Below are 25,486 nucleotides of genomic sequence, written 5' to 3' on the forward strand. Positions count from 1 at the left end.
GTCAAAATATGTGCAAATATCCTATTTGTGGCTGGTCCAAAGCCCTAAATAAACAATGATATTGTATATAAAATAATTGTGGTCAACATATCATGGCTAAATATGATATAATTGTAAAATGTTTGGAGCGCACACTATTTGACTATAGTGTTGATGCACAGGCCATGCACCACACACACTTCTTCCACGTGTGGGATCCTTGCTAACCTTGGCCGCTAGCCTCAGCTAGCTCTAGGTTGACCTTGGCTAGCAGGGGTCTGAGCGTACTACAGTCTCTGATCCATTGCAGGCATGAGCCCGGCCGCACGGATCAGTCACCTATGCACGTCCACATAGGCGACTGCCTTGCTATACGTCTCAAGACATGACTTGGCAAACCACTCGTTCCTACTGATGTGAAATGACGTTCCGTCTATTTATACGGCAGCTGTCGCTTCACTCAGAGTTGCCCCAATTTAAAAGAAAAATCCCAGAAAGACATTTCTAGTGAGGGAAATGATGGGGAGAACATTTTGAATATATATATATATATATATAGTGCTGGATTTGTACACTAGTCGCCTAGGAATGAGGAATGAACAGAACCGAGCAGTTCTGTTGCATGCTGGGTAAAGCGCGCGTCACGGTGTCCAGATTCTATCACATTTTCACACACACACACACACACACACACACACACACACACACACACACACACACACACACACACACACACACACACAACAAAGTCCAACAAATGGATACTCCCCATTGAAAATCAATTAAAATCAGATGTAGACACTAGACAGACACCACTCACTATACGCGTCAGGAGAACATTTCACAATGCGAGTTCCGTGGGTCTGACATGATTTGATCTACTTGATGGGTAGATAATTTACCATGTGTTTCTCAGAGGTGTAGAATTTGAGGACAATTGTACTTTAGACAAGACAAAAAGGTTAGTTTCTTTGCACGCCACACTTGGAACAAAGGGACCAGAAAGAATCATATTGTCACCTTATCTGACCGCAACCAAATACCAGTCCACTATATATGGGCCCCATGATGAAAAAAACAAAACATTTTAATAACAAACATTGCCTGCAGACTTATACTTTTAAGTTGCAGTAGACTTGGAAGCAACATTGGATCTCAGAAATGTTTTTTTTTGTAGAAGTTCTAAATGATCATGAGTCATTTCTTCCTAAATTAAACATTCTGGCATTAATTAGGTTTCTATCCAATGTTTATTTTTTCCCCTTTTCCCTTCTGCAGACTGAATAGAAGTCATGTAGTGAGGATTGATGAATTAACTTCAGTCAGTATATTTAACCTCATTAACTACCGCCCTGTTTCTATTCTCACCTCCATCTCGAAAGTCATGGAAAAAATAGTCTACGAACAGGTCGAAAAGTACCTAGCGGAAAAAAATCTAATCTACGAATTCCAATCTGGCTTCAGAACATCCCACTCCACTGACACATGCCTTCTCTATTTGAATGACCACATCAAACAAGAGGTGGACGCAGGCAAATACTGCGGCATGGTCATGCTGGACCTACAAAAGGCCTTTGACACGGTCAATCACTCCATTCTGATTGACAAGCTAAAAGCAATTGGTTTTGATAGTCTATCAGTGAGCTGGATGCAATCCTACCTTGAGGGGAGGGAACAGATGGTGGAGGTAAACGGTACCCTATCCCCCCCCCTCACAGTGAGCTGTGGTGTTCCACAAGGAAGCATACTAGGACCGCTACTGTTCCTAATTTATGCAAATGACATGTCGTCAGCTTGTGACTGCAACTTGTTCCTGTTTGCGGACGACTCAGCCCTGCTGGTCTCTGACAAGAACAAGTTACAGGTTGAAAAAACCCTCAGCTCGGAACTAGGCAGAATCTGCATATGGCTCGCTGATAACAAACTATCATTACACATGGGCAAAACAGAGTCCATTCTCTTCGGTTCAAATAACAAACTCAGCAAGACCGACGGCTTCTCAGTTACAGTGGGTGACAATATTGTCACAAGGAAAGATGAAATTACCTACCTGGGGTCCATCCTAGAGGCTAATCTCTCCTGTGACAAAATGGCATCCAATGTAATAAAAAAAGTCAACCAACGAACTCGATTCTTGTACCGGATCTCCTCTCTGGTAAACAAGAACACCCTGAAGACTCTGGCAGGAGCACTCATTCAGGGGTACTACGACTATGCTTGCACCTCATGGTACCAAAGCACCTCAAAGGCGCTAAAAACAAAATTACAAACATCTCAAAACAAACTGGTCAGACTACTGCTTGACCTTACTCCTAGAACCCACCTCACCCCTGCCCACTTCGACAACCTAGGATGGCTTAGAGTAGACGACAGAGTACAACAACTTGCAATGGGCCTGGTCTACAAGATACACTACACGACCAAGGTACCCATGTACATGTCAAAATACTTCCCAAAGGTCAGTGAATACCACGATCACAACACCAGAGGGAGCTCCACAAATCATGTCAAACCCAGATTCGGCTCAAATAAGGGACTAAACACGTTTCGCAATTATGCCACATCAATGTGGAACGCCCTACCCAAAGCTGTAAAGGAATGTGGATCACTACCCACTTTCAAAACCTCTCTCAAGGGACACCTACGGGAGACTGCAATTCAACACTGGCCCCTGTAAATATCCTAACCCAATCATTCCAACCCCCTCCAATGTACAGTCATTTACCTAGTATGGTTTTGTCAATAGTTCAATGTACAATTGTGTTTGTTTGTACAGTGTCTCCTCCCCCCCCCCCTCAATGTACAGTGTTACTTGTTTATACAGTATGCCCCCCGCCCCCCCCCCCCCCCCCCAACCACCTCCAATGTAAATTACCCAGTATGGTTGTCAATATCCCAATGTACCCAACCCCCCCCACCCAACCTCCAATGTACAGTTTCTACGTCAAATGTATATACTCCCTTTTCTTGACTCCTTCTGTATCACAAACAGTACTGTATTTGCAAATCTGGTATGTCATAAATGTATAGATGTAGCAGTACTGACTATCTGTATGTCATGTATGTCATATATGTCTATATGAATTGAAAATGGGGGACCCTGATGGAAACAAGACAAACGTCTTTCTCAGGTCTGCATCCCCTTAACAATTGTATGTATTGAGCCGTACTGTATTGTACCCATTCTGCAATCTGTTAAATAAAGTTTTCATTCATTCATTCATTCATTCATTACCTGTCTGTTTTCTTCACACTAGTGTCCTGTCTGATCCCGGTCCTCAGCACTCTGTTGCTCTCTGGTGGTGACTTGCAGAATTGGTTGATTAGTTAGAGGTCTCTCATTATGGAAATTAGGTTTTTGCAGTCTTGGTATGGATTTGGCAGTCTGAGATTTAGGCACTGGGGGGAAACTAGGTAATCCTTGCAGAGTTGTTACTTGAAGAAAGGTTTTCCAATTAATCTGCTGTTGTTCAGAAGTATTGCCCTATGTACTGACAGCATACCAAGAACACAAGAAATATTTCTTCATTGATCCCCTTCAGGTGCCCTAGCACGAGGGAGTGGAGGTACAGGTATGGGCAGGGTAATAGAAAGACAATAAATATAGGTGTTTTTTTAATATGAATATAAAATATGAATAGAAGTAAACAGTAGACAAAAAGGTGCAGATAAGTGTCTATATACCCTTCTTATAACAGTAAGAATCAGATATTCCTGGGGGGGGGGGGGGGGGGTCAATTGAAGGAAAGAAGAAGATGCTGGAAGACAAATAATTTCAATTACATTTAGACTAGTTTCTTCTGAAACAAACACATTCCACAGATTCAAGGAAATCGTATAAAATAAAGATACAACATACAGTATGGGACCTTTGAACGACTGGCTTGTAGCATTTTCTCACCGCTGTTGTTTTAGCACTGTGGAGCATGACACTGTGCCATCATAACAGTAGAGGAGAAAACTAGCTAATCAAACATATTCCTACATATGTTCTGCAAAGCCGTTGCTCAGAGGTATAACAAACAGTACCTTTCTTGAACCAGGAAGACATACTGTATGTATTGTGACGAGCCTGGTGGTGTTCAGACTCGCCACAGTTCAAAAACAAAATAATTCAAATGTCCACACAAGTGCAATATCAATCAATACGAATATTTATTGAATAAGGGCAGAATTCAGTTGGATTAGGCAAAGAGAATTGTCGTAATACAGTCCGATGGTCAAAAACACAAAACAGGCTCTCGTACACAAAAAGGGATTGTTCAATACTCAGGGTAGTCGTCCGGTCCAGGGTCAGTACACAAGAGGGTTTCTCAGCCAGTCCAGGGTCCAGTACACAAGAGGGTTTCTCAGCCAGTCCAGGGTCCAGTACACAATGAACACCTTCTCGCCTTCACCTCGCCTCTACCTCTCACCTCGCAAAACTCCGAATATCTCAATCTCTCTCTCTATGTCTATCTAGGGGTGTAACGGTACACAAAAACCACGGTACGGTACGTACCTCGGTTTTGAAGTCAAGGTTCGGTACGGGTTTTCGGTACAGTGGGGGAAAGTTTGGCTTTCCATGTTCCACTCAGGGGTGATGTGTGCAGTAACTAATTGTACTTGTAGGGCTGTCAACGAATATTCTATATTGAAATTAATAATTTAAAAATTATTATTATTATTTTAGATTGTGAAAAAAACATCCCCCGGTGGGCGGTCGTTAGTGGTTAACATACCGTTGTATTCGTTCTGTACACTACACGTCCGTTCGGTACAGTACGGTACACACTGAAACGGTTCGGTACGGATACGTGTACCCTCACACCCCTATGTCCCAACTCCTAACCTAATTGTTTCTACTCCTTCTGTGGCAATATCTCCTGTCCTTCTCATATCCATGAGAGGGAGGTTGATATCTGCCACAGTATGTACCATGTGGGTATACAAAAATATATGCAGATATACAGTATATAGATGAATGTATATGGTGTATACAGTGTTATTGTACATTGCTATCATATAGTGTTATATGGATAGACTAGATTTAAGTTATGGGTACAGTGTGAGGTAGGTAGTTATGAGTACAGTGAGGTAGGTAGTTATGAGTACAGTAAGGTAAGTCGTTATTAGTAGAATGGGGTATGTAGTTATGAGTACATTGAGGTAGATAGTTATCAATACAGTGAGGTGGGTAGTTATGAGTACGGTGAGGTAGGTAGTTATGAGTACATTGATATATGTAGTTATGAGTACAGTGAGGTAGGTAGTTATATATCATACTTGGCTATCGCGTCTCGCTCTGCCAACCTCTTATCTCCACGCACTTAGCGTGCACACAAAACAAACAAATGCACCCACTTGCACGTGACCAAGCCACTCCCATGCGTCTCCCTATATGATGCCGGAAATGGTCACGCTCCCCCTTCCTCATTTAGTTTCCAAACGCGGAAGTAGCAGTGCACTTCGTGAACTGGTTGTTATGGAAGTAGGGAGAAATTACACAATGTTGGGTATTCGCCAGAAGTTCACCAGCCCCCGGAATCTTCTCGGAACATCCTAACAGCGCAGCGGTCCTGTCCTGGGTTTTCCTCGTCTCGTGACAGCGGACCGAGGGACGTCGCGCGACGGTTAGCAGTCGAGCTAAGTCGTGCACAGGTAGGGCCTGCGCTATCAGGCATTGATACTAGCATGGGTAATACTGCTCGTTGTCTCGTGAGACGACAGAGTGATGTATTGGCGCGGGGGGCGGGATATTTGGGAAAACATGACTCTTTTGGATGTTTTCCAAGTATCCTAGCGCGCAGCTAATGCTAATGCTACAATGTTGGGGCGCCGTTCTCATGTGCCCCGCCGAGGGCTGTCTTTACTGTCTTCCCTCCTCTTAACCATTCATGCTGACGGTCAATCGTGTCTAATGTTGGGGGTTTAACGGGGGCTTATTTACCCTTTACATGGGCTGAGGCTCAGGGCAGGTGTGCTTTTTGTGAATCTATGAATTTAAAATGGGGGTCCCTGATGTGGACAGGACTAACGTTTTCTCTGGTCTGCATCCCCTTAACAATTGTGTGTATTGGGCTAGCCCATTCTGCAATATGTTATTAGAGTTTTCGTTCATTCATTCATTTTATCCCTTCATGGGTGCACACCGCAGTGGAGGTTGTTGCATGCCTACTAGTGAGGCAGTGCTTCACTCGACTTTGGTCTGCAGCCACCACTGGTGTTCCGTGCTTAGTGAAGCAGGTGGCATCAGTCCTTTGCCCTGACATGGTGGAACGGTGTCCCGCCCGGCCGACGCCATGAGGCGAGTCGGCCCGGCAGGTGGCTGGTGGACTGATGAAGCCTATACCGCTGCGGTACAGAATTTAGCAGCGACCAGTGGCGGCTGGTCAATAGGGGCGCTAGAGCGCCGCCCTCCCTGGTTAAAAGAGAGAAGAAGAAGACTTTTTTAGAGCCCTATAAATAAAATAAACATGTTTAAAATGAATAATATTTACTCATTTTAAGTATGTTTGTGTTTCCAATGCACAATATAACGTTAATATATCAAATATAAATTATTGTTTTCACAGGAAGTGACTGTCTGATAGAGAATACTTTCCGTAGCCGCATTTCTCTCGGGCTAGCCGTAGCCGCATTTCTCTCGGGCTAGACACAATAGCGCTTACAGTGGGCGTGCACTGGTTTCATCGCTGTATCCGTCGCAGCCAATCAGTGCGTAACGCACTGTGCGTTGAAATATGATGTATTATGATAGAAGCCGGGCGCGTTTTAAAGCGATCTATTATCATCTAAGCAAGCAGCGTCTATATTTTCCGTAGCCGCATTTCTCGGAGACGCTCTCTGATTAGCCGACGCGGCGACGCCAGTACTTTTCCGTAGCCGCATTTCTCGGTTTGGCTTAGAGCAGGGCGATAGAACGCCAGGTAGTTTGCACTTTGCAGCTGTATAGTTACTCTTCAAAGTTGGTTAAGGTTAGAGTTTGTCTTAGAGCAGGGCGATAGAACAACAGGTAGTTTGCAGGCTGTTCGACACAGAAATGGGCAAAGACACAGCTCATCATCACAGTACTGTTGTGTTATGCTAACAAGAAGCTACTTGTTAGCACTGGACAGTGGATATACATCAACAGTCTGGGACTGTGGGACAGTGGACAAGCCCTCCTGGACCACGTTCAACTAAACAGTGAGTTAATAAATGCGGTCTCTCTCTCTCTCGCTCTCTCTCTCCCTCTCTCTCTCTCTCTCTCTCGCTCTCTCTCTCTCGCTCTCTCTCGCTCTCTCTCTGTTGTTGTTAATTTGACGCATAATATTTGAATGAATGAATGGTAACTTGTTTAAAATGACAAGATATATATATATATGTGTTCATTATTGCATTGATCATACGTGTACTAGTGTAGTAACTCGACTTAACGTTGGTAACGTTATGTCGTCAGCTGTCCACTTGGTCAGCTGTGAGCTGTCCGCTTGCCCCCCTTCACCCCCCCCCCCCACCCGCGCCCACCCAAATGTAGTTCACACCGGCCGCTACTGGCAGCGACTTGCAACATTGCTCAATTGACTGTTTTTCTGTCAAAATGGTGTCGTGGTGGGGCTTTAGGGCCAGCCAACGTCAAAACCATTGCGCAAGGTTTTGAGGTTATTCAGCTTTTGACCTAGCCGCAAGCTATAACCGCAGGGAGGGCTAGGATGCTGTCAACGGTGTTCACAGGCATTTTTGGTTGGAGCAATCTCCCCTTGAGGAGGGGAGAGGTCTCCTCCTCAGGACTCCCCTTGGACCTTGGTCTGTCCACGGAGGCGCGGGCGGTATTTGACCTGGGCCCCGCGCTGCCCCACACCGCGCAGCCAGAGGTGAGAGCACGGCCTCGCCAGCGGCTGCGGCGAGGCCCCCGGCCAGCGGCCATGTTTCCCCCGCCTGAGATACCCTGGACACAAAGAAAACAGGTGATAACAAGGCCGACAGCCTCGGCGGCCCGAGGGATCGGCTACGTTAGATGACCACGCCCTAAAAAAACGTCGCCGTCTAGCTGTGTCTAGCACGCTCTCCGGGTTACTCCCCCCGCTACGCTACGGGACACAGGGCTCTGATTTGTTCCCTTTGGCTGCGGGCCGCGTGCTTCCAGTGAAGCGCAAGCGGCCCCACGTTTCGCTTCTCATGGGGACAGGGGCTGACACCCAGTTGCTAGCTAGGCCTGGGTCTGCCTGTGAGAATGCTGTGCTGTCAAGCGGCTCTCACACCACGCGTTCTGCGTCTGTGTTTGGTGAGCCTGGTGTTGTGTCTGTCGACGAAAAAGGTTGTCAGCGGGGGAACTCGAGGCCCAGGAGGTTGCAGCGTGAGTTCCCCCAGCCCCGCCCTCGCCAGGCCGGGTATCACGTTAGTGCCTCCCCCGACCGGAAGACCGGCGGTGGTCAGTCAGGCACGCGTGGTTTGGGTGGTAGTAATATCACTACAGGGCTACGGTGTGTAGGGACCCACCCTATCGGGCAGTGTGGGGACCACATGCCTTGCATGTCCAGCTGCAGAGCAGGCTATCCTCAGCAGTCCATGCCGGGAAGATGCTCAGCGGGGGAGCTTATGTCACCAAGGGTATCAGACCACCCGTTCTGTCGGGGTCCCCCCCTTGGGTGCGGTTGCCTCGTTGGTAGAGTCAGGGTGCGATATCTCGGCTCCACGAGATACCCTGATCGCGCGGTTGGCGAGACCAGGGTTGACAACGCACAGCGGGAGGGACCGGGCCACCTATCTACGATTCCTAGCGGACCAGCGGCAGTTGGCGGTGGGGGCGCTTTGGAATTTTACCACGTATGGCTGCAGTGGTAGCCATATGTCGGTGTGGATGGAGAGAACCCGAGGGCGGTGCTTGTGTTGCGGTTTACACACCCCCGCCCTCCGTTTTTGGGTTTGGTACAGACTATATTATCAGAGTCCGTGGCAGTGACAGCCCTGGCCGACGAGATTCGTTCTCTGGGGGCGAAGCAGGCCGTTGTCGAGGTCCCATGGGAGGACGCGATGAGCGGCGTTTCCTCCCGATATTCTCTGCTGCCCGGGAAATCGTGGGGGGGGCATACCCAGCCTGGACCTGTCCCAGCGCTGTCAGGTGGGGGACTGGTTCACCTCCATAGACCTGTAGGATGCGTATTCGCATCCCGATCTTCCATCCTAGGACATACCTACGCTTCCTTTGCAGGGCTTAGCGTACGGGTACCAGAGGCTGCCGTTCGGCTACTCTCTGGCTCCTCGCATCTTCACCAAGTGCGTGGAGACCGCGCTGGGGTCTCTGCGTCGTTGGGGGATACGAATTTTATTCTACCCTGGACGACGTTCTGGTCCTCGGCCGGTCAGAGAAGATCGCCAGGTCTCATACCAGGCAGGTGGTGGGATTCCTCACCAGCCTGGGTTTTGCTGTAGACTGGAAGTAGAGTACTCCTCTTCCCAGTCAACGGGTGGAATACTTGGGCTTATTCTTAGCTCAAGGTCTATATGGGTATCCCTCTCAGAGCGGCGGCGAGTGGGTGTTCTCGGCGAGCTCGGGAGGTTCCGTCCTAGGACGGTTACGGCTCTGTCCGTGATGCGCCTGCTCGGTATGATGGTATCTGCTCACTCTGTGGTCCCTCTTGGCCTCCTCTTCATGAGGAGGATACAGAGGTGGTTTTCCAGTATGAAAATAGACCCGGTGAGAGACAAGTGGAAGCGGCTGAAGGTTCCCATGTCAGTACTGGGGGACCTCGCCTCCCAGCGGGGTCCCCATGGGCAGCAGGCTGTCACATTCACGGTCTTCACCGACGCCTCCCTCACGGGATGGGAGGGGGGACGTGTCGGGCCAACGCAGTAGGGGGCAGCTGGCAAGCCCATGCTGCCCGGTCTGCACTACATTTCAATGTGTTGGAATTGAAGGCAGTCCTTCTGGTCCTCAAACGGCTCGGCCACCTTGTGGTGGGCAAGCATGTTTTGATCAGGACGGACAACACCGACGTCAGCGTTGTATATCGACAGACAGGGAGGAGTACGCTCCCCCCGTCTGCACCGGGTGGCGGTCGAGCTCTGGCTATGGGCGTTTCTCAATCTGCGCAGCCTGAGGGCTCTCCACATCCCCGGCAGGGAGAATGTGGGTGCAGATGTGATGTCGCGGGGCGGTCCTCACCCTGACGAGTGGGGACTACGTCCAGACATAGTCAGACAGGTCTGGGACCGATTCCGTGGCCGCCCGGGATTCTGTACGCATTCCCCCCCATACACCTGATAGCTCAGTACGCCAGGAGCGCGGGACTTTGATCCGGCCCTGATTCAGCAATTGGTGGCCCCGCCGTGGCCTGTTCCGTGGTCACCGCGGGCCCTCTCTCAGGCACGCGGAACTCTGTTCTGCCTCCTGTTCTGGGGCAACCTCTAGGCTTGGCTGCTGAAAGAGTGGATCTGGTGGGGATGCGTCTTAATAATAATAATAATAATACATTTTATTTATATAGCGCTTCTCAATGACCCGAAGTCGCTGACAGTAGTTAGGAACAAAGAAACAAAAACAAAGAAACAAAAACAAAGAAACAAAAACAAGAGGAACATGAGACCATGGGGGGAACAGGGGAAGACAGCATGAGATAGCACAAAAAGACAGAGCGACAGGAGACAGACATCAATCGTGTTGGAGGGGGGGGGGGGGGTTATGGGTGGGGGGGGTTGAAGGCAAGGGAGAACAGGTGGGTTTTGAGGCGAGCTTTGAAGGTGGAGATTGTAGGGGAGTCTCTGATGGACTGAGGGAGGGAATTCCAGAGTCGGGGTGCAGTGCGAGAGAAGGCCCGATCACCAACGTTTTTGAGTTTGGATGTCGGGACAGTGAGGGAGGCAGTGGAGGAGGACTGGAGGGAACGGGTGGGGCGGTAGGAAAGAAGGAGATCAGTCAGGTAGGGGGGGGGCCAGGCTGTGGAGGGCTTTGAAGGTGAGGAGTAGTGTTTTGAAGTTTATTCTGTGTTTGATCGGGAGCCAGTGGAGAGAGTGGAGGACAGGAGTGATGTGTTCACGGGACCGGGTGTTAGTGAGGAGGCGGGCGACTGAGTTTTGGACCATTTGCAGTTTATGGAGGGAGCGGGAGGTGATGCCAGTGAGGAGGGAGTTGCAATAGTCCAGGCGGGAGGAGATGAAGGCGTGTATGAGGGATTCAGCAGCAGGGGGGGAGAGGCAGTGACGGATTTCAGGAATGTTGCAGAGGTGAAAGTATGATGTTTTTACAATGGAGCGGACGTGGGGGTCAAATGAGAGGGTGGGGTCGAGGACGACACCAAGGTTTCGGACTAGGGGGGCGCCATTGGATCGGCTGTCCTTGAGACCGCGTTCCTTTTGGCCATCACCTCCGCTAAGCACGTGGGTGAGCTGTGTGCTCTCTCGGTGCGGCCTGAGTGCCTGTCTATTCGGGCCGATAGCGGTGCAACTCTGGGGCCTAATCCAGTCTTCGTGCCAAAGAATATCCGGAGCTCTTTTCGCTCCAGGGATGTTGTGGTTCAGGCGTTTCATCCGCCTCCTCACGCTAGTGGGTTGGAGGCGAGCCTTCGCCTGTCATGTCCTGTCCGTGCACTGAGGGTTTACCTTAGTCGGACGCAGGATCTCAGGGCTTCCGATCAACTGTTTGTTTGTTACGGTGGCCCTCGCACGGGTAAGGCGCTATCCGAGCAGCGCCTGTCACTTTGGTTGTGCGAGGGCATTGCCCTTTGCTACACGTTGGCTGGACGGGTCCCCCCCGGGGGCATCAGGGCGCACTCCACTGCCCTGTTAGGGGGGGCCTCGTGGAGGACATCTGTGCTGCGGCCTCCTGGTCCTCCCCGGGTCCTTTCGTTAAGTTTTACCTCATGGACATGACTGGGGGTTCTGTCTCCCAGGCGGTTCTGAGGTCTGGGACCTCTCCTGCATCCCGCCATCAGGTGGGCTAGCAGGGGTGTGTGGGTGTGGACCACGGGGTGCTGTGTCACACGTGGTCCCGCCTGTGCTGTGCGGTCAGGGGTGCCTGGTTCACCCTTTTCGCACTTTGGTGGAGTTGACTGCCTCCCCCCCCCTTCGTTAGGATGGGCGGGTGGACGGGACTCCCTTCCTGTTATTGTTATTGTCAGTTGATTTGTTGATTATTGTTATATATATTTTATTTGATTGCTCCTTTGTTGTTCTTTATATTATTTATTGTTGTGTCCTGTTATGTGTTGTATATATGTGGAAAAAAATAAAAATTAATAAAAAGATTTGACCACAAAAAAAATTATTAATTAATTTAATTTCATATTTTCTTTTTCATATATTTCATCAATTAGTATAGATATTGTCCATGTGTCTCTAATTCTCATTTTGGCTCATCAGTCTAGTCTCGAGTTCACGAGATCCTCCCTCACTCAACTAAGCCATTCTGATTTGACTGTTTTGCTGACGTGAGTAAGGCACTGGTTGTAGTCACCGCCCACAATCAACAATTCGTTCAACAACAGAGCGAGTGGAATTACTTCCTCAAACGGGTTGACGTGCACGGGTGCCGACAGAGACAGCAGAGAACGAGCGAGCGAGAGAGAGAGAGGGAGAGAGAGAGATAGAGAGGGAGAGAGAGAGAGAGGGACACAAGCATTTACACACAACCTCCCGACCGCGCGGGGGAGTGTGTGTGTAAATGTGTGTGCGCACGCGGGGCTGGAGCTTCTCCACTCGCATATCACTGTAAAAATATCGTTGCGCACGCTCCCACGTGCGCGCCCGTATTCCGATCCATGCAATAATATTCACAGGGGTATATATTGTCATTTGAAACAAGTTACCAATACATTGTCCCGTGGGATTATGCCCCCCGCGGTGAAATTAATTAGTATCCCCCTCAATCTCTATATATATATATCTCTGTCTGCTAGTGCAGACTGTGGGTGACTGTCACTCAAAGCGCTTATGGGCGGAGCCCAGCCCAAAACAGCTGGAAATCTTGAAGTGTAAAAATGCTGCTTTAGAGTACTTGATTAGAAATACAAAACAATTAATTTTTTGGAAAAATACTTTACAGATGTGTTCGATAGACTCACAGGAATTGTGTAAAGTTGCCCAAATAGTGAAAGGAATAGCAAGACATGTGTTATGGTTTGTAACTGACCCCAATCGCACAACACAAGACAGGTATGAGAGTAAGCCAAGAACTGGGCATTTATTGAAAACAACAGAAAACAGCACTGTCCCTTTAAAGGATAACTCCACTATTTTGGGAAATTAGCTTATTTAACATCTTCCCTGGAGTTAGACAAGAAGATGCATACCTTTTTTGTCTCTGTGCGTGCATTTTAGCTTTGGGAATAGATGCTCCGTTAGCATAGCTTAGCTTCATCACTGGAAGTGAGGCAGGACAGTAGCCTTACAGTGCCTTACAGTGTATTGCAAGGTCTGACATTGACCAAACTTGATATGCATGACCTTGGTGGGCTCTAGGTCAACTCCTGAAAAGGGGGTCAATGTCAGACCTTGCAATCAAAAGTTAGGGGCGCACTGAAATTATGGCAAGGGTTATTAGCCCCCTAACTTTTGATTGCAAAGTCTGACATTGACCCCCTTTTCAGGAGTTGACCTAGAGCCCACCAAGGTCATGCATATCAAGTTCGGTCAATGTCAGACCTTGCAATACACTGTAAGGCACTGTAAGGCTACTGTCCTGCCTCACTTCCAGTGATGAAGCTAAGCTATGCTAACGGAGCATCTATTCCCAAAGCTAAAATGCACGCACAGAGACAAAAAAGGTATGCATCTTCTTGTCTAACTCCAGGGAAGATGTTAAATAAGCTAATTTCCCAAAATAGTGGAGTTATCCTTTAAGGGAGAACACAAATTACAAGAAAACATGAACATGGGAAAAAAGGCACAGTGCCTTTAAGAGGCGAACTGGCTAAGGGGAAGGCTAAGGGAAGGCTAACGGACTGGGCCAGGGCAAGGGACAAGGCAGGAACAGGGAGGACTAGGAGGACTGGACAGGGAGGACTAGGAGGACTGGACAAGGAGGACTAGGTGGACTAGAAGGACTGGACAGGGAGGACTAGGAGGACTAGAGAGGGGAAACAGGGACAGAGGCCCGCGGAGGCGGGCTGGGGACAGGGAGGACTAGGAGGACTAGAAGGACTGGACAGGGAGGACTAGGAGGACTGGACAAGGAGGACTAGGAGGACTAGAAGGACTGGACAGGGAGGACTAGGAGGACTAGAGAGGGGAAAACAGGGACAGAGGCCCGCGGAGGCGGGCTGGGGACAGGGAGGACTAGGAGGACTAGAAGGACTGGACAGGGAGGACTAGGAGGACTAGAGAGGGGAAACAGGGACAAAGGCCCGCGGAGGCGGGCTGGGGACAGGGATAGAGAAAACAGGGTAAGGCCTTGGAACAGGGCGAGGGCTGGAGCTGCTTACAGGGAGGAGTAGGAGGGCGCAGGCTAGACGTCTGGAGGAGAGCGCATCTGGCGCGGAGGTCTGAGTGGTGCGCGTCTGCTTGGAGTACGCGCCGGTACGGAGGGCGCATCTGGCGCGGAGGTCTGAGTGGTGCGCATCTGCTTGGAGTACGCGCCGGTACGGAGAGCGCATCTGGCGCGGAGGTCTGAGTGGTGCGCGTCTGCTTGGAGTACGCGCCGGTACGGAGGGCGCATCTGGCGCGGAGGTCTGAGTGGTGCGCGTCTGCTTGGAGTACGCGCCGGTACGGAGAGCGCATCTGGCGCGGAGGTCTGGATGCGCGTCTGGATGCGCGTCTGGAGTGAAGAGCGCGTCTGGCTCGGAGGTCTGGATGCGCGTCTGGATGCGCGTCTGGAGCGAAGAGCGCGTCTGGCTCGGAGGTCTGGATGCGCGTCTGGATGCGCGTCTGGAGTGAAGAGCGCGTCTGGCTCGGAGGTCTGGATGCGCGTCTGGATGCGCGTCTGGAGTGAAGAGCGCGTCTGGCGCGGAGTCTGGATGCGCGTCTGGATGCGCGTCTGGAGTGAAGAGCGCGTCTGGCTCGGAGGTCTGGATGCGCGTCTGGATGCGCGTCTGGAGTGAAGAGTGCGTCTGCTGCGCGGAGGTCTGAAGTGGAACACTGGAATACCTCCCGTAGAGGATTAGAGAGCGCAGTTCAGTGTCTCCCTCCAGGCAAACGGCGACAGGTGGCGAAGGCTTGAGCGCATCTGGCGCGGAGGTCTGGAGTGGAACATTGGAATACCTCCCGTAGAGGATTAGAGAGTGCAGTACAATGTCTCCCTCCAGGCAAACGGCGACATGTGGCCAAAGCTTGCACCTCGTCTCACGCCGGAGATAAAACAGCATACAGACAGAAACAGACACTCCCGTAGGAGCCTACAGACAGAGAACCTCCCGAAGGAGCTTGGTGATAGAGATATGATACGGAACGACCCGACCAGGACTGAGGGGAAGAGCGAGGTACTTAAAGCCCACAGGGACACTAATTAGAATACACATCAGGTGCGTGATGGTAATTGATACTCGAACTAGAAGTGTGTGTTCGGCACCAGACCAATCAAACACATAATGACAGGTAGTCCAAGGGTGTGGCTGCTGAAGAGCAAACGAGAGTAAACGAACGCGAGGGTGGGGGCCAGTGAGGTGAGGAGACAGGGAATTAAAGGTCAAGGGAAAGGCGAACCTCACAGTACTCCCCCCTCCACGGGAGCCACCGGGCGACCCAAAAACACAGACAGAGGGGCAGGGGAAAAAACAAGGCAACAAACAAAAAGTACTGGGCCATGCTAGCAGGGGAAGCTACAACAAAAGTGGGGCTAGCAAAGCGCGTCTGGAGCGCGTCTGGCTCGGAGGTCTGGATGCGCGTCTGGATGCGCGTCTGGAGTGAAGAGCGCGTCTGGCGCGGAGTCTGGATGCGCGTCTGGATGCGCGTCTGGAGTGAAGAGCGCGTCTGGCTCGGAGGTCTGGATGCGCGTCTGGATGCGCGTCTGGAGTGAAGAGTGCGTCTGCTGCGCGGAGGTCTGAAGTGGAACACTGGAATACCTCCCGTAGAGGATTAGAGAGCGCAGTTCAGTGTCTCCCTCCAGGCAAACGGCGACAGGTGGCGAAGGCTTGAGCGCATCTGGCGCGGAGGTCTGGAGTGGAACATTGGAAGCCACCAATTGATACTCGAACTAGAAGTGTGTGTTCGGCACCAGACCAATCAAACACATAATGACAGGTAGTCCAAGGGTGTGGCTGCTGAAGAGCAAACGAGAGTAAACGAACGCGAGGGTGGGGGCCAGTGAGGTGAGGAGACAGGGAATTAAAGGTCAAGGGAAAGGCGAACCTCACAGTACTCCCCCCTCCACGGGAGCCACCGGGCGACCCAAAAACACAGACAGAGGGGCAGGGGAAAAAACAAGGCAACAAACAAAAAGTACTGGGCCATGCTAGCAGGGGAAGCTACAACAAAAGTGGGGCTAGCAAAGGAACAGGGTAGCTGAGGGGTAACCAGGGTAGCAGAAGGGGTAACTAGAGGAGCTGAGGGGTAACTAGAGGAGCTGAGGGGTAACTAGAGGAGCTGAGGGGTAACTATGGTAGCTGAGGGGTAACAGCCAGGGCACTGATAGCTACAGGGCCTATGCTAGCTGTACCGCTACATTAACATAGAGGCTGCGCTAGCTGCCGCAGCTAGGCTAGCAGACAGGGCTGGAACAGGGGCACTGGAGAGGGGAACAGGGAAGGGGCTAGCAGAGGGAAAGGGTAGCTGCCAGGGCACTGATAGCTACAGGGCCTATGCTAGCTGTACTGCTACATTAACATAGAGGCTGCGCTAGCTGCCGGAGCTAGGCTGGCAGACAGGGCTGGACCAGCATGAGAGAACAAGCTGGCTGGAAGGACAGTCCTAGCTGTGGGAAACTGACCTAGCTAGCTGAAGGGGCAGTCCTAGCAGTGGGGAAACTGACCTTGCTAGCTGAAGGGGCAGTCCTAGCAGTGGGAGAAAACTGACCTTGCTAGCTGAAGGGGTAGTCCTAGCAGTGGGAGCAAACTGACCTTGCTAGCTGAAGGGGCAGTCCTAGCAGTGGGAGAAAACTGACCTTGCTAGCTGAAGGGGCAGTCCTAGCAGTGGGAGAAAACTGACCTTGCCAGCTGAAGGGGCAGTCCTAGCAGTGGGGCAAACTGACCTTGCTAGCTGAAGGGGCAGCCCTAGCAGTGGGAGAAAACTGACCTTGCTAGCTGAAAGGGCAGTCCTAGCAGTGGGAAACTGACCTTGCTAGCTGAAAGGGCAGTCCTAGCAGTGGGAAAACTGACCTTGCTAGCTGAAAGGGCAGTCCTAGCAGTGGGAGAAAACTGACCTTGCTAGCTGAAAGGGCAGTCCTAGCAGTGGGAAAACTGACCTTGCTAGCTGAATGGGCAGTCCTAGCAGTGGGAAAACTGACCTTGCTAGCTGAAAGGGCAGTCCTAGCAGTGGGAAAAAACTGACCTTGCTAGCTGAAAGGGCAGTCCTAGCAGTGGGAGAAAACTGACCTTGCTAGCTGAAGGGGCAGTCCTAGCAGTGGGAGCAAACTGACCTTGCTAGCTGAAGGGGCAGTCCTAGCAGTGGGAGAAAACTGACCTTGCTAGCTGAAGGGGCAGTCCTAGCAGTGGGAGAAAACTGACCTTGCTAGCTGAAGGGCAGTCCTAGCAGTGGGAAAACTGACCTTGCTAGCTGAAAGGGCAGTCCTAGCAGTGGGAAAAAACTGACCTTGCTAGCTGAAAGGGCAGTCCTAGCAGTGGGAGAAAACTGACCCTGCTAGCTGAAAGGGCAGTCCTAGCAGTGGGAGAAAACTGACCTTGCTAGCTGAAAGGGCAGTCCTAGCAGTGGGAAAAAACTGACCTTGCTAGCTGAAAGGGCAGTCCTAGCAGTGGGAAAACTGACCTTGCTACTGTAGCTGAAAGGGCAGTCCTAGCAGTGGGAAAACTACACAAAAAGTGGAGGCCATGCAGAGGGACTGGGTTAGCTGCCTGGGCATGGCTAGCTACAGGGCCTATGCCAGCAGCAAGGGCTGCATTAACATAGAGGCTGTGCTAGCAGCCGGGGCAAAGCTAGCAGACTGGGGCCAAGCTGGTAGTAGAGGCCTAACAAGCTGCAGGGGAGCTAACGAGGCTAACAGGGAAGCAAACAGGGGAGTCAACAGGCTAACAGGGGAGCTAACAGGGGAGACTAACAAGCTAACAGGGGGGCTAACAGGGCTAACAGGGAAGCTAACAGGGCTAACAGGGGAGCTAACAGGGAAGCTAACAGGGAAGCTAACAGGCTAACAGGGGAGCTAACAGGGGAGACTAACAAGCTAACAGGGGAGCTAACAGGGCTAACAGGGAAGCTAACAGGGCTAACAGGGGAGCTAACAGGGAAGCTAACAGGGAAGCTAACAGGGGAGACTAACAGGCTAAACAGGGGAGCTGACAGGGAAGCTAACAGGGGAACTAGAGGGAACAAAAAAAAAAGGCAAACTCAACATACACCGTCTGTGCTGGCTGGGGTCGTCGACTGGTCGGGTCGTACTGTTATGGTTTGTAACCGACCCCAATCGCACAACACAAGACAGGTATGAGAGTAAGCCAAGAACTGGGCATTTATTGAAAACAACTGAAAACGGCACTGTCCCTTTAAGGGAGAACACAAATTACAAGAAAACATGAACATGGGAAAAAAGGCACAGTGCCTTTAAGAGGCGAACTGGCTAAGGGGAAGGCTAAGGGAAGGCTAACGGACTGGGCCAGGGCAAGGGACAAGGCAGGAACAGGGAGGACTAGGAGGACTGGACAGGGAGGACTAGGAGGACTGGACAAGGAGGACTAGGTGGACTAGAAGGACTGGACAGGGAGGACTAGGAGGACTAGAGAGGGGAAACAGGGACAGAGGCCCGCGGAGGCGGGCTGGGGACAGGGAGGACTAGGAGGACTAGAAGGACTGGACAGGGAGGACTAGGAGGACTGGACAAGGAGGACTAGGAGGACTAGAAGGACTGGACAGGGAGGACTAGGAGGACTAGAGAGGGGAAAACAGGGACAGAGGCCTGCGGAGGCGGGCTGGGGACAGGGAGGACTAGGAGGACTAGAAGGACTGGACAGGGAGGACTAGGAGGACTAGAGAGGGGAAACAGGGACAAAGGCCCGCGGAGGCGGGCTGGGGACAGGGATAGAGAAAACAGGGTAAGGCCTTGGAACAGGGCGAGGGCTGGAGCTGCTTACAGGGAGGAGTAGGAGGGCGCAGGCTAGACGTCTGGAGGAGAGCGCATCTGGCGCGGAGGTCTGAGTGGTGCGCGTCTGCTTGGAGTACGCGCCGGTACGGAGGGCGCATCTGGCGCGGAGGTCTGAGTGGTGCGCGTCTGCTTGGAGTACGCGCCGGTACGGAGAGCGCATCTGGCGTGGAGGTCTGAGTGGTGCGCGTCTGCTTGGAGTACGCGCCGGTACGGAGGGCGCATCTGGCGCGGAGGTCTGAGTGGTGCGCGTCTGCTTGGAGTACGCGCCGGTACGGAGAGCGCATCTGGCGCGGAGGTCTGGATGCGCGTCTGGATGCGCGTCTGGAGTGAAGAGCGCGTCTGGCTCGGAGGTCTGGATGCGCGTCTGGATGCGCGTCTGGAGTGAAGAGCGCGTCTGGCTCGGAGGTCTGGATGCGCGTCTGGATGCGCGTCTGGAGTGAAGAGCGCGTCTGGCTCGGAGGTCTGGATGCGCGTCTGGATGCGCGTCTGGAGTGAAGAGCGCGTCTGGCGCGGAGTCTGGATGCGCGTCTGGATGCGCGTCTGGAGTGAAGAGCGCGTCTGGCTCGGAGGTCTGGATGCGCGTCTGGATGCGCGTCTGGAGTGAAGAGTGCGTCTGGCTCGGAGGTCTGGATGCGCGTCTGAATGCGCGTCTGGAGTGAAGAGTGCGTCTGGCTCGGAGGTCTGGATGCGCGTCTGAATGCGCGTCTGGAGTGAAGAGCGCGTCTGCTGCGCGGAGGTCTGAAGTGGAACACTGGAATACCTCCCGTAGAGGATTAGAGAGCGCAGTTCAGTGTCTCCCTCCAGGCAAACGGCGACAGGTGGCGAAGGCTTGAGCGCATCTGGCGCGGAGGGCTGGAGTGGAACATTGTAATACCTCCCGTAGAGGATTAGAGAGCGCAGTACAATGTCTCCCTCCAGGCAAACGGCGACAGGTGGCCAAAGCTTGCACCTCGTCTCACACCGGAGATAAAACAGCATACAGACAGAAACAGACACTCCCGTAGGAGCCTACAGACAGAGAACCTCCCGAAGGAGCTTGGTGATAGAGATATGATACGGAACGACCCGACCAGGACTGAGGGGAAGAGCGAGGTACTTAAAGCCCACAGGGGCACTAATTAGAATACACATCAGGTGCGTGATGGTAATTGATACTCGAACTAGAAGTGTGTGTTCGGCACCAGACCAATCAAACACATAATGACAGGTAGTCCAAGGGTGTGGCTGCTGAAGAGCAAACGAGAGTAAACGAACGCGAGGGTGGGGGCCAGTGAGGTGAGGAGACAGGGAATTAAAGGTCAAGGGAAAGGCGAACCTCACAACATGTCCCCTTTACCTCATGGAAAATGTGTAATCTTGGTGGATTAACATCTTTATCATGTATGATGTTGTGGAATACAAATAAATATATGTTTACTGTTGACTTTGAAAATTGCAAAGTGGAAATGGTACTGTCTTGTGGAATGACTCAGCATCTCGCTTAAAATAGGTAAATAAGGTACTCGACCACAGGAAAAAGGTACATATTGTTATATATTGATGTATTTATGGAAATGTGTACGTATTCCAAATAAGTAATATACTGACATATTCATATATTTACAAATAAGTACATATATTACATATTCAATTTTCTTTTACTTTTAACGTTTTCAGAAAACATTTGCCTGCTGGGGAACAAACCCAGGACACTGACGTGGAAGCAAGTGCCTTTACCTCAAGACTACTGAAACACACTTTTCTGATAGTCTCGCCAAAACCCTAACCTTAACCACACTGTTACCTAAAAACGAACCATAACCCTAACCCTAACGTTAACCCTAACTTTCTATCTTAACCATAACCGTTAAAACCATCAATCATAGTGTTGTTGTGTTTGTATCAGGGTGGGTGGGTGGGTGGGTGGGTGGGTGGGTGGGTGGGTGGGTGGGTGGGTGGCTAAGTCATGGTGAGCGCACTCGCCCACAACCTGATGAGACAGTGTTGCAGCCTCCCAGATATGACTGTGTAATTGTATGAGTATGAACCACAGTGTTGCTGAAAGTGAGAAAATGTGCTTAGTCAACCTTCCCTGGGTAAATAATTAAAAAATAAATTAAAAAAAACTCTAGACAGAAACAGGGTGGAAAGGACTATGACATACGAGCAAAATGGCCACTGTGTGAATATAGTCAATTACTGTAAACATAATGAGGTGTATCTCTTATTTGTTTATCTTTTTTGTGTGGCACGCATGTAGGCTATTTGATTGCTCCTTTGTTGTTCTTTATTTTTGTGGTTTCATTACCACAAGTGAGTCACATGAAGGCACCCTTCCCTTTATCTAAATGGTGATGAAAATAACTTTATTAAAATGAATAGCACCATCTGATAAGAGCACTTATGGTACATAAAGGGACTTGCAGCAAAAACACTCAAACACCCCTGGACCATAATACCATTACAATGACATTCAGGAGCCACTAGAGGTCCACAGGCCACAGCAGAACCGGCTTCACACAGGAGCCACTAGGCCCACAGGCCACAGCAGGCTTCACACAGGAGGCTGCAGATAAGCATTTCAGTATTCTGCCACAGACTCTACAATCATTGTCCTCTTCACTGATCTGAACATGATGCAAACTTACTGTACAGAAATAGTACCTACTGTAAAAAGAAATACCAGAGAATAACATAAAATATAATAATGTTAATATTTATCAGTCATATCAGTTTTAACCAACTCTTTGAAATGTAATTGCTAGGAAGCAACCATGTATGTACTCATATCTATTTATCATGTAGCTTGAGTTTTAATTTAAGTTCCATGTGGATATTCTTGCTTCCAAGCTGTGACAGAAAATTGCCTTCCTGTACAGCAGCGTTTCCCAAACTCTGGGTCGCGACCCAAAATGGGTCGCGGACCCGTTTTTATTGGGTCGCCAATAAAAAAAATTAAAATAAGAATTAATTCTTTTTTTTTTTTTATAAAAAAAAGCTGTAGATGTGTTGATTCAGTTTGGCACCACATACTTATGTAAATCTGGGTTTTCTACTCTAGCATAACTGAAAAACAAATACAGAAACAGACTAAATGCTCAGCATGACCTCAGAATAGCACTTTCTAAAACCAAGCCCAGAATAGATCTGCTGGTTGAAAACTTCAACCAGCCACATACCTCTCATTAGATTTCATTGTGCCATAGATTAAATATTATACCCCTTCTAGCATGATGTCAGGTCAGTAGAATTTTTAAATAAGTCAGTACAAATTAATCAGAATCTTGCTCAATGTTGGGGTTTAAGGTTGAGGGACTGAGGGAGGGGGTAAGAAATGGAGAGTTGAAAAAGGGGTGAGAAATAGAAAGGAGAGTAGAACATGTTTGTTCATTTAAAAGTGTTACACAATTGTATGTTATGAGGTGGTGAGCAACTTAACATTACACTCTGATTATTGCTGTGATGTACTTTTATAATTAAATAAATACATTTCATATACATTTAAAATTCATGATTTGTTGTGTTCTTTATCAGTAGTTTATAAATGTATGTTATGGCAATTCATGATGTATTTTTGTAAGTTTGGGTCCCGGGGAAACACCAAATTTCTCTTTTGGGTCTCGAGCTGAAAACGTTTGGGAACCCCTGCTGTACAGAAATAGATCCTGTTTTCCTGCGATTAGCAGAAGGAGGATTGTTGAAGCTGTTTTCTTATACATTTTGGACTATGATGATGTGACTTATAGGCTGCGGCTTCACCTCTTAAACCTCTGGACTCTGTCCATCATTCTGCCTCAGATTTATCACTGGTGACAGACATGATATCCACCACTGTGTCCTTTATGAAAAGGTTGGATGGCCTTCTCTGGTTGAAATATCCTTGGTATTTGTTTATTTTTAGCCCTTATTGGTAAACCTCCCTCTTACATCACATCACTGTTGGAATCTTGGAACCTATTCTACACATTGAAATGACTGATTGGTTCTTAGGGTTCCTCGAGTGCATTAAAAAGTATGATCTCTGGCCACTGTGTGTCAACTTAGCTGATTTTTATTGTTTATTCTTATTTATTGTGGCTATGTGTATGAATTTGCTGATAAACTGTGTCTTTTTTTCGCTGTAAATTAGGGTAAAATTCACAACTGAAGGTCTTCACTGAACATTTGGCCGGTCTCTCATCAGTTCAGATTAATTGATATGAAACGACTAAAATAAAACCTTATTTTAGAAATCATGTAGCCCTCGTGCCACACCACTGTGACCGTTATTTGTATAACTTTATTGAAGCACGCGATGTCCCCCGACACACTACTTTATGGTCACCCATGTTCTAAGATGGAAATATCTAAATGAATGAATGAATAATATATTGTCCGACCGAGTTATCATCGTCCAACAGATACGTTCTGTCGTTGGCTCACTATTTTCTCTGATAATATTATGGATATTGTGCGTCAGGGCCAGCAGGGCGTGGTGGTAAAAGGATAACATTTATGTTGAACTATTTTCGGCTGCAGAAAAAGAAAAAAAAGTACAATAAACCAGAGGGCGGGCGGCCGGGTAGCGCAGCGGACTAAGTGTCTGTCTACCACCACAGAGACAGTGGGATCGAATCCAGCTGTGGTGCTTCCGGGTTGGCCGACCGTCCATACTAACACAATTGGCAGTGTTAGCGGGTGGGAAACCCGGCGAGGGTGGGTCCTGGTCGTTGTAAACAGCGACTCCTACAGTTCGGTCGGGGCGCCTGCACAGTGAGGGAAGGATCTAGGAGAGGTAGTGTGACCTTCCACACGTTACACTCTCCCAGTGAGAGTCCACGCTGCCAGGTGAAAAGAAGTGGTGGGCTGGCTACACATGTGTCGGAGGAAGCATGTGATAGTCTCCGCCCTCCCAGACCGACGGTAGGGAGTAGAGTGCGCAACGACCAGGAAGGGGATTGGGAATTGGCATAACGACTAACATTGGGATGGGAGAAAAAACTGAAAAAGAAGGGGGGAAAAGATAATAATAATAAAAAATAAAGAAAATAAACCAGAGGGCATTTTTTAACCAAACACAATGTTGAAATAAATCAAGTGAAGTTGACCAACACTCTCAATATATATATACAACTCCACATTCCAGCAGATAAGCACATGTTTAAGTATAGCTACTCGTAAAGCTACGGTGTCACGATGGAACGTGTCGATGCGTCATCCAGATACACAGGTGCCACGTCGCCCTACAGGATGAAAACACCGCGATACCGACATGTCGTTAACACCGACATCTGCAGCGACCGCTCTCTCTCTCTCTATTATCTGACGTGAATTGTGATACATCCCTTTCAAACGTTCCCATCTCTCACGCCGCATCCCCCCTCGAAAAAACAACGTGACAGGTCAACAGTTTGTCGGGGTCGCCGAGGTCAAGGCTCCAGCATCTAGTTTCCCGCTGGCCCGTCTGCCGCTGAAGGCCAAGAAAGACATTTGTGGGAACCTCTGTGAGAGGAGGAAGCCAATGAAACCATTCATCAGACCTAGGTGCTGGACGTGGCGTCCCACCCAGCGCCGCACCAGGCTGCGTGCAAACATGGCACTTCAAAACCTCACTGGAACCACTCCAGGACGTGCGCGGCATGCCAACTGGAATTCCGAGCACCTAATCAGTATTACATTTCTCTTTTGATTCCCAATTTAGATATCCGAGTCATTGTTGTCTGTCGGGGTGGGAGACCCCCAGACATTAGCTTAATTTCCATCTTAAAGTCACCATCACGTACGTATAAGCCGCCTCCAGCGGTCGAGCGGGTCGCTCCTCGCGCTAATAAACAACCTGTGGAAGCAGGGCCCCGACTGTAAATACCAGAACCGCTATTTGCCGTAAATCAGCTTTATTTACTGCCCTGACCACGCACCTTTGTTTCTGTAGGGGCGGCGGTGACGTGCTCGGGGAGTGAGATAGAGGGTATTTCTCACCAACACTTTTCCTGTTATTTTTCCAGGGCCCTTTGTTTGGTTGCGAGGCCTCAGTGTGCGCCGGTTCTCAGGGGAATAAGAGGAACATGCAGAGCTCCGACACTTGATCAACACTCTGGCCCACCCGCACGCAGAGACCTCTCCCCTCGTCCCGTATATATACCTGTCCGATTCAGCCCCCGTGCGTCACCTCGTCGGGGGCCGCGTCATGGGGTCTATGTCTCAGACAAAAAGCGATCCCTTTTCACAGGGGGATTTTGGTCCGTATAGATTACGTGATCGCACTACTAGGCTGTGGACATTTCGGGAGGAGTCCTCGATCGAGACGTTCCACGTTACCATCGTATTGACACTGCGATGTGAGGAGTTCATTTTGTACTCGTTAACATCTTGATCTTAATCCAGTGATGATGTAAAATGAAAAGAAAAACA

Source organism: Notolepis coatsorum (genome assembly GCF_963971535.1).
Source record: "Notolepis coatsorum genome assembly, chromosome: 11".
NCBI lineage: Eukaryota > Metazoa > Chordata > Actinopteri > Aulopiformes > Paralepididae > Notolepis > Notolepis coatsorum.